Source organism: Cebus imitator, unplaced genomic scaffold (genome assembly GCF_001604975.1).
Source record: "Cebus imitator isolate Cc_AM_T3 unplaced genomic scaffold, Cebus_imitator-1.0 Scaffold6, whole genome shotgun sequence".
NCBI classification, from domain to species: Eukaryota; Metazoa; Chordata; class Mammalia; order Primates; family Cebidae; genus Cebus; species Cebus imitator.
Genome location: NW_016107321.1, coordinates 771,357 through 778,585, shown reverse-complemented (window position 1 = coordinate 778,585; position 7,229 = coordinate 771,357). Strand labels below are relative to the sequence as shown.

Here is a 7,229-nt window from a genome sequence, read left to right as displayed (position 1 = left end):
GCTCACCGGGGACCCCGCCCAGCTCGCCAGGGACCGCGCCCCGCTCACGGGGGACCCCGCCCCGCTCACGGGGGACCGCACCCGCTCACCGGGGGACCCCGCCCCGCTCACCGGGGGACCGCACCCGCTCGCCGGGGACCGCACCCTGCTCCCAGGGGACCTCATCCTGTTCCCCAGAGGCCATCCTCACTCTTCGATGAGAGGTTGCAGCTGCCATCATCCGTGCTGCTCCCTCCTGAGGGCTGATGTTTCTTCCCTTTCTGTGGCAGAGGCCTTTGAACCCAAGCAACTCCTCCTTGAATAGAGGCGGGTGGAATGAAGCTGGGCCCTACTGGACTGCATTTCCAGGAGATTATGGCATTCTAAGGCACAGTGTGAAGCAGGAGGTTAGCACAACATGTAGGTCGCAAAGACCTTGCTGATAAAACAGTCTGGGATAAAGAAGTCGCCCAAAGCCTCCAAACCAAGATGGCGACGAAGGTGGCTGCCAGCCTCCTCTCTGCCCCTTATATGTTAATTATAATTCATTGGCATGCTAGAAGACACTTTCACTAGCGCCGCGACAGTTAACAAATGCCGTGAAAACATTAGGAAGTTATCCAATATGGCCTAAAAAGTTCTGGGAACTGCCCACCTGTTTCCCAGAAAACTCATGAATAATCACCCTTTGTTTAGCACATAATCAAGAAAATACTGTAGAAGTAGGCAGTCAGCCATGCTGCTGCTCTGCTATGGAGTAGCCACTCTTTATTTCTTTACTTTCTTAATAAACTTGCTTTTACTTTACGCATTTGCCTCAAATTCTTTTTCAAGAACCAAGAACTCTCTCTTGGGGTCTGGATCGGGTCCCCTTTCAGTTAACATCTTGACTAACAGACTCTTTCAGTGAGGGATTTGAGGACAAAGCTCTTAGTGTCTCTTGTGAAAGGAAGTTGGTTCCCTCCCTCCCCACAGTTATTCCACAGCTGAGAGGGAGCAGGATTCCAGAAATCCGGCTGAGGGGACAGCCCGGGAGCCCCACATCGCCGGGAGGAAGCCCTTCCTAGGGCAGTGAGGTCGGACCCTTGATCCCCATTCCCCTTCCTGCCGTCTTTACTCCCCGTTCTCATCCCAGTCAAATAGGAAGCAGGGGCTTGCCCACAGGTCTTTTGGCTTCTTGTATATCAGCATCTATCTGAACATTTAATATAAACGTTCCTGAAATTTTCTTTACCTCACAATGAATTTGGAGCAATCTGGGTCAGTTTGGAGGGTTTCTGACAGAGCCTGCACACTGGCCTTTGTGCTTCTGCTCTGGCAGGTTCAGAACTGTGCTTCAGAGCGGTTTTCTTGCCAAACAGAATGGAATTCTTCTGGGGCTTTTTTTCTTAGCATCCATTGAAATGTAAATGGCCCTACCCTCCTGTTTTACAAATTGAGTGTCACAGAACACAAATATACAGTGGGATGCTAATAGGAGTTCTGAAAAGAAAAAAAAAAGATTCTGAAGTTAAATGAGTTTGGAAAACCCACATACCTGGAGAATGATCATGCATATTAGCACATTAAGAACCTGAGACATTCTTTAGTGAATGATTCCATTACTTTGGGTAGTCAGAACTTGTCAAACCTATTGGATCACAGAACCTTCTTTTCTGATTAATACTAACATTCTGCAGGACACTAGTATTCTGTTTATCTCAGTTTGGGAGACACAGGAAGATTGCTTTCTCATGGTTCTTTTTCTAATCCCCTACTTAGACAGTCAAAAGCAGATTTTTTTTTTTGTTATTGTTGCTGTTGTTGTCTTGTAATTCAACACAATTTAAAAATACTAAGGATCAGTTTTACTAGTGAGACTTGAGCTGCAGATGTATTGCCAAACCTCTGCAGGCCTCCTGAAGGTCCCAGTCACATTGAGCAGCTACTCCCTGGCAGTTTCTTTCACAGCATGCTCTTTGAAATTGGCCTGGGAAGATTCCTCCTCAGACTTCAAACCCGTTTTCATTAGCTTTCTACTTCTTTCTTGCCCCTTGTCCCTCAGGAATTTGTGATGGCTTGGGGCTTTTGTATGCCTATCTTCTTGGCCCATTTTTTATCCATTTATACTGATATTTCCTCCTTTATCCTCACAGAAACAGGTTTGATTTCAGTAAACAAACACTGTTACTTGAAAGAGGTCCTGATCAGACCCCAGGAGAGGGTTCTTGGATCTCACGCAAGAAAGAATTCATGGCAAATCCATAAAGTGAAAGCAAGTTCGTTAAAAAAGTAAAGGAATTAAAGAATGGCTACTCCATAGGCACAGCAGCATGGGCTGTTCTTTGGCTATTTTATGGTTATTTCTTGATTATATGCTAAACAAGGAGTGGATTATTCATGAGTTTTCTGGGAAAGGGGTGGGGAATTCCTAGAATTGAGGGTTCCTCTCCATTTTAGAGCTTATAGGGTAACTTTCTGATGTTGCCACTGCATTTGTAAACGGTCAAGGCACTGCTAGGAATACCTTTTGACATGCTAATGTATTATAATTAGTGGATAATAAGCAGTGAGGATGACCAGAGGTGCCTTTCCTTGCCTTCTTGGTTTTGGTGGGATTTGGCCAGCTCCTTACTGCATGCTGTTTCATCGGCAAGGTCTTTGTGACCTGTAACTTGTGCCAACCTCCTATCTCACAGTTGCATAGAATGTCAGCAGCAGAACTTGTCAGCAGCCTGGAATTTATGTCAATCAACCCTTTATCTTGTGTCAAGAATATCTGGGCCAGGGCAATGTACAAACACTCAGGACCGGAGACGCAACACAACTCTTGCCCCTTCCTTCCGTTCCTGTCTGAACACATTCCTCATAAAGTAGGCATATCCAAATATTGGAAATATGGCTTTATTCATATCAGATCCTGATGTAAATTCTGAAGCTGTCATCTGTAAATTCATGGCTTTTGTTGTAAATTGGGGATGAGGACGTGCTTTTACTCTGGGTTCTAATCATAAGTTGGAGATAAACAGAGTCACAGCAGTAGCTTCATCATTGCCTAGAGCAAACTCAAACTTATGGAAACCTTTAGGGCTTCTAGTAACTTGTAAGAAAATTTAGCTTAGACATGAAGACTACTCAGGCCTCCTACTCCTACCTCAAGCTAGCTGTTGGGACCCACCTGTGGGGACAGCTGTGTCTGCAATACAGAGTCACAGTTCATTTATCTGGCCAGGTGGAAGAGTACAGGGCTGCCTCCCTGGATAGGACATTCCAGAGCATATATCAAGAAAGCGGCATATATTCTGAGCCCGCTAAGAATAGTAGTGTCATGGCTACTGTGTCATGGCTACGAACAGTAGTGTCATGTTAAAATACTAAAATATTTCTAGAGTGGTTTATTAACGTCTGTTGCCCCAAGATTTCCCCGATCCAGAAACTAAAGGGTTAATGCCAGGCAAGGAGAGGCTTCTAGAGTCTGGTAATCTCTAAGGCTACCAAGAACCTTGTACTTCAATTCATTTCGGAGAAACTAAAGGGTTAATGCCAGGCAAGGAGAGGCTTCTAGAGTCTGGTAATCTCTAAGGCTACCAAGAACCTTGTACTTCAATTCATTTCGGAGAAACTAAAGGGTTAATGCCAGGCAAGCAAGAGACTTCTAGAGTCTGATAATCTCTAAGGCTACCAAAAACCTTGTACTTCAATTCATTTCTGACTGCAGAGAGGGTTTACAGACACCTTCTTCTCCTTCTACGTTTCTACCTCAACCCATTGAGGAAGGACTTCCTGCCAACTTTCTCGTAGATGATTCTCCAACAATGCCCAGACTTTTTGCCTTTTTGCTCCACACCTTGTGTTTTCTTCCTGGAGCACCTGAATCTATTCTGATTGTGGAACATTGGCCATACTGCATCCCTAGTCACTTCTGGTTCCAGTTAACCTCACAGAGAACAGCCCAGAGAGTATCCCTCATCCACATTCTTCTTTCCCATCTCCCTAGACCATCGCAAACTTATGGGGAACATCTGTGGAGGTTCCAGCATGCCAGCTCTAGGCCCTGCATTTCAACTTTTGACTGGCAGAGAGGTCACAGGTCCTGGTAGGGAAGATTGTGCTCCTGGCTGTAGACAAATGCCTGTGGTTCATTGGCCCACAGGCCAAGGCTGTCCACCAGGGGCCAGTGTTAACTGAAGCTGCCTTACTTAGCCATTCATAGAAACAGCCACTCCTGAAGGGTGCTAGCTACCGTGAGCCGGGGAAATACAAGGAAATCAGATAGCACAGGTGGATAATATTTTCAAGGTTATCTTTGGCCCAATGCATGTCAGATGCTTGCCTGCCCCAGGGACTAGTGTCCCATTCCTTCAAGAGGAGTAGATATTCACCAGATTTCCACAGGGAACAACACAAATTCATGGGACACTTAGGAAACCATGAGTAGTAAAAGAAGTTGTCAGACTGGGGTGCATACGGAAGAGGGCAGAACAGAGGGGATGAAGGCAGCAGACAAGTCCTCATGTGAGAGCCTTCCTGATGTTCTCAGGGGTTTTCGTTGTTTACTGCAGGTCAGGAGTTGTATAGCTAGGAAAGGTTTAATTCAGTGGATTGACACAATGAGATAGGTATGTGTTTCAGAAAAATATCACCTTACTGCAGGAACTAAAGGTTACATTAGGCATTGCAGTAACCATCCACACACGCACACAAACACACACTCACACACACACACACGCAAAAATACATTCAAAGGTGATGAGGCCTGTGGGGCATGGTGAGGAGGCGACATATTTCCAGATAAATTGAGTAGAATCAACATACCTGACGGCAGTTAGGTTGCATGGATGTGGAGTAAATGGGTAAAGAAGGAATTTAAGATTCTTCTGGTCCCTGGTTTAAGCAGCTGGAGTGATGTGCCATTCAAAGAAACAAAAACTATGCTCACATAGTTCTTGTGAAATTCTATAGGACTGTGATGTTTTGGGTGCAAACCAATTCATCATGAAGTGCTTAGGGGCCTCCGGGTTTTCTTATCCTTTTAGGAATGTGCGCTAGAGTTTAAGACAGAGATTAGAGCTGGAGATGGAGGTTGGAGAACATTCAGCACAGGGGGCACTTGAAACTGATCACAGCAAGATTCCTGGGAGAGTGCGTGGAGAATGGCTGGAGCGCTGAATGACATGTGGTGGAGGTATGGGTTTCACCTGAGGCTTGGAGACTTAACATTTTTCACCTATAGTTTTTCATTTTAAAATAATTATCTAACAGTCCCAACTGCTTACAGCTGGAAATACTAGGGTACTCACTAGGTCAACTCATTGGGTGAAATATTAACACATGAAGTCGAACATTCGGATCGCTCCATTCTTTCACAGAACCACGCTTCTACCTCCACAGGATATTTACATGTTCTGGTCCCAGTTTTTGGAACATTCCAGCTTCCCGGTTTAGCTTAAACCCTCCTAATGTTTCCTCACCATTCAAAGCCCAACTCTGGCTCTCTCCTTCCAAGCCTAGGTCATTTTCGTTTCCTTCACTGTGTTCTTCCTAAATTGTAGATTTTCCTTATTTTTTTTGGTGGAGAACCTGACAAAGTAGAAAAGTGATGTATTGAACTCCCTTTTACAGCTGCTAGTGAGAGCAGTCGTCAACTCGTTGCTTTTAATCTGTCTGTGTCCCTACTTCACTTTGTGTGAATGTTGTAAAGCATATTACATCAATTCCTGTCCGTTCTTCTCCGGAACTTCATTGTACACTACGCATTTCTAAGAAACATCTATAATCTCTATTGTGACATCACGTCCTAACAAAATTAACAAAATATGAAATGCCTAGTCCCTATTTAGTATCCTCTGACTGCTTTGAATGTATTTTTGTAGCTGCTTTGCTCAAATCAGGATCCAAACTGTTACATGTAGTTGTTAAAATCATTTAACTTACTTTTATTTTATGTTTCAAATTTATATATATATATATGAACCAAATCGTTTTCCTGATAGACTTGATCAATTGCTTCCTTAAAAACCTATTTCAGCATCCTTCTTTCCAGCATTCAAGATGTCAAAGTGAGGACATGGTCGGTCCTCTGGTGCGAAATTCCAGATTTCCTTGGGTCTTCTGGTAGGAGCTGTGATCAACTGTGCTGACAACACAGGAGCCGAAAACCTGTATATCATCTCTGTGAAGGGGATCAAGGGGCGGCTGAACAGACTGCCTGCTGCTGGTGTCGGTGACATGGTGATGGTCACAGTCAAGAAAGGCAAACCAGAGCTTAGAAAAAAGGCACAACCAGCAGTGGTCATTCGACAATGAAAGTCATATCAGAGAAAAGATGGCATGTTTATTTTGAAGATAATGCAGAGGTCAAGGTGCGATCAAAGGTTCTGCCATTACTGTACCAGTAGCAAAATAGTGTGCAGACCTGTAGCGCCGGATTGCATCCAATGCTGGCAACATTGCATGATTCTCCAGTATATCTGTAAAAAATAAAAAACTTTAAAACCATTAAAAACAAACAAACAAACAAACAAAAAACCTATTTCAAATGTTTAGGCAAAAATGATTCTGAAGCAATTCCCATTGTATCTCATCATCCAGCTCATTATATTTGGCTGATCTACTTTTTGAGATTATTGAGTTCAGGTGATGTCAGTTTGATCTATTATTTAAAAAGTTTTTCATCAAACTTTTGCTGATATAGTTTTCATATCCAGTGAAATTGCTGCCTAGAACCAGATTGTCATTGGAGGTGGCAAAAATGATTTCCTACTGGTATCAATCCTTCTATGTTTATTTGCTATAATTTTTCTGAAAGAAAAACTTGTTCTTAGATAAAATTCAATTCTCCTAAAAATAGCTTGTATCAGAAATATAAAATAGTTAAGTTTTTCTCTTTATCAGTTTTTCTGAATAATGACTTGTTACTCTAACAACCTGCAATGGTGACCATTTTTAATGGTCACATTGTCTTAACTTCAGTCACTTGTAGTCAGAATTTCTATTTTTATTCCCTTTGTTCTTTGACTTTATTCCATTGACCATTCATTATTTCCTTGCTTGAAAAGCTATGATGTTCAGGATCGTCTTTTATTTGCCTTAGACAAGAAATTAGATATTCCTTCAAATACCTGTCATCCCTTCTAATGGAAAATGTTATTTAGAGACCATGATCTAAGTGCTAGAAGTCTTTGTTGGGTTGCCACTTTTTCTCTTTTTAGTACATGTTTTAATAGCAAAAACTTCAAAAACTTCATGAGCTCATACTAGTTCTTCTAATT

General features: G+C 42.9%; 1 pseudogene; it reads left to right on the top strand.

Annotated features, from left to right (window-relative positions):
- The first annotated feature begins 6,009 nt into the window (after positions 1–6,009).
- Positions 6,010–6,463, top strand: LOC108310675 (annotated as a pseudogene).
- The last annotated feature ends 766 nt before the right edge of the window (positions 6,464–7,229 follow it).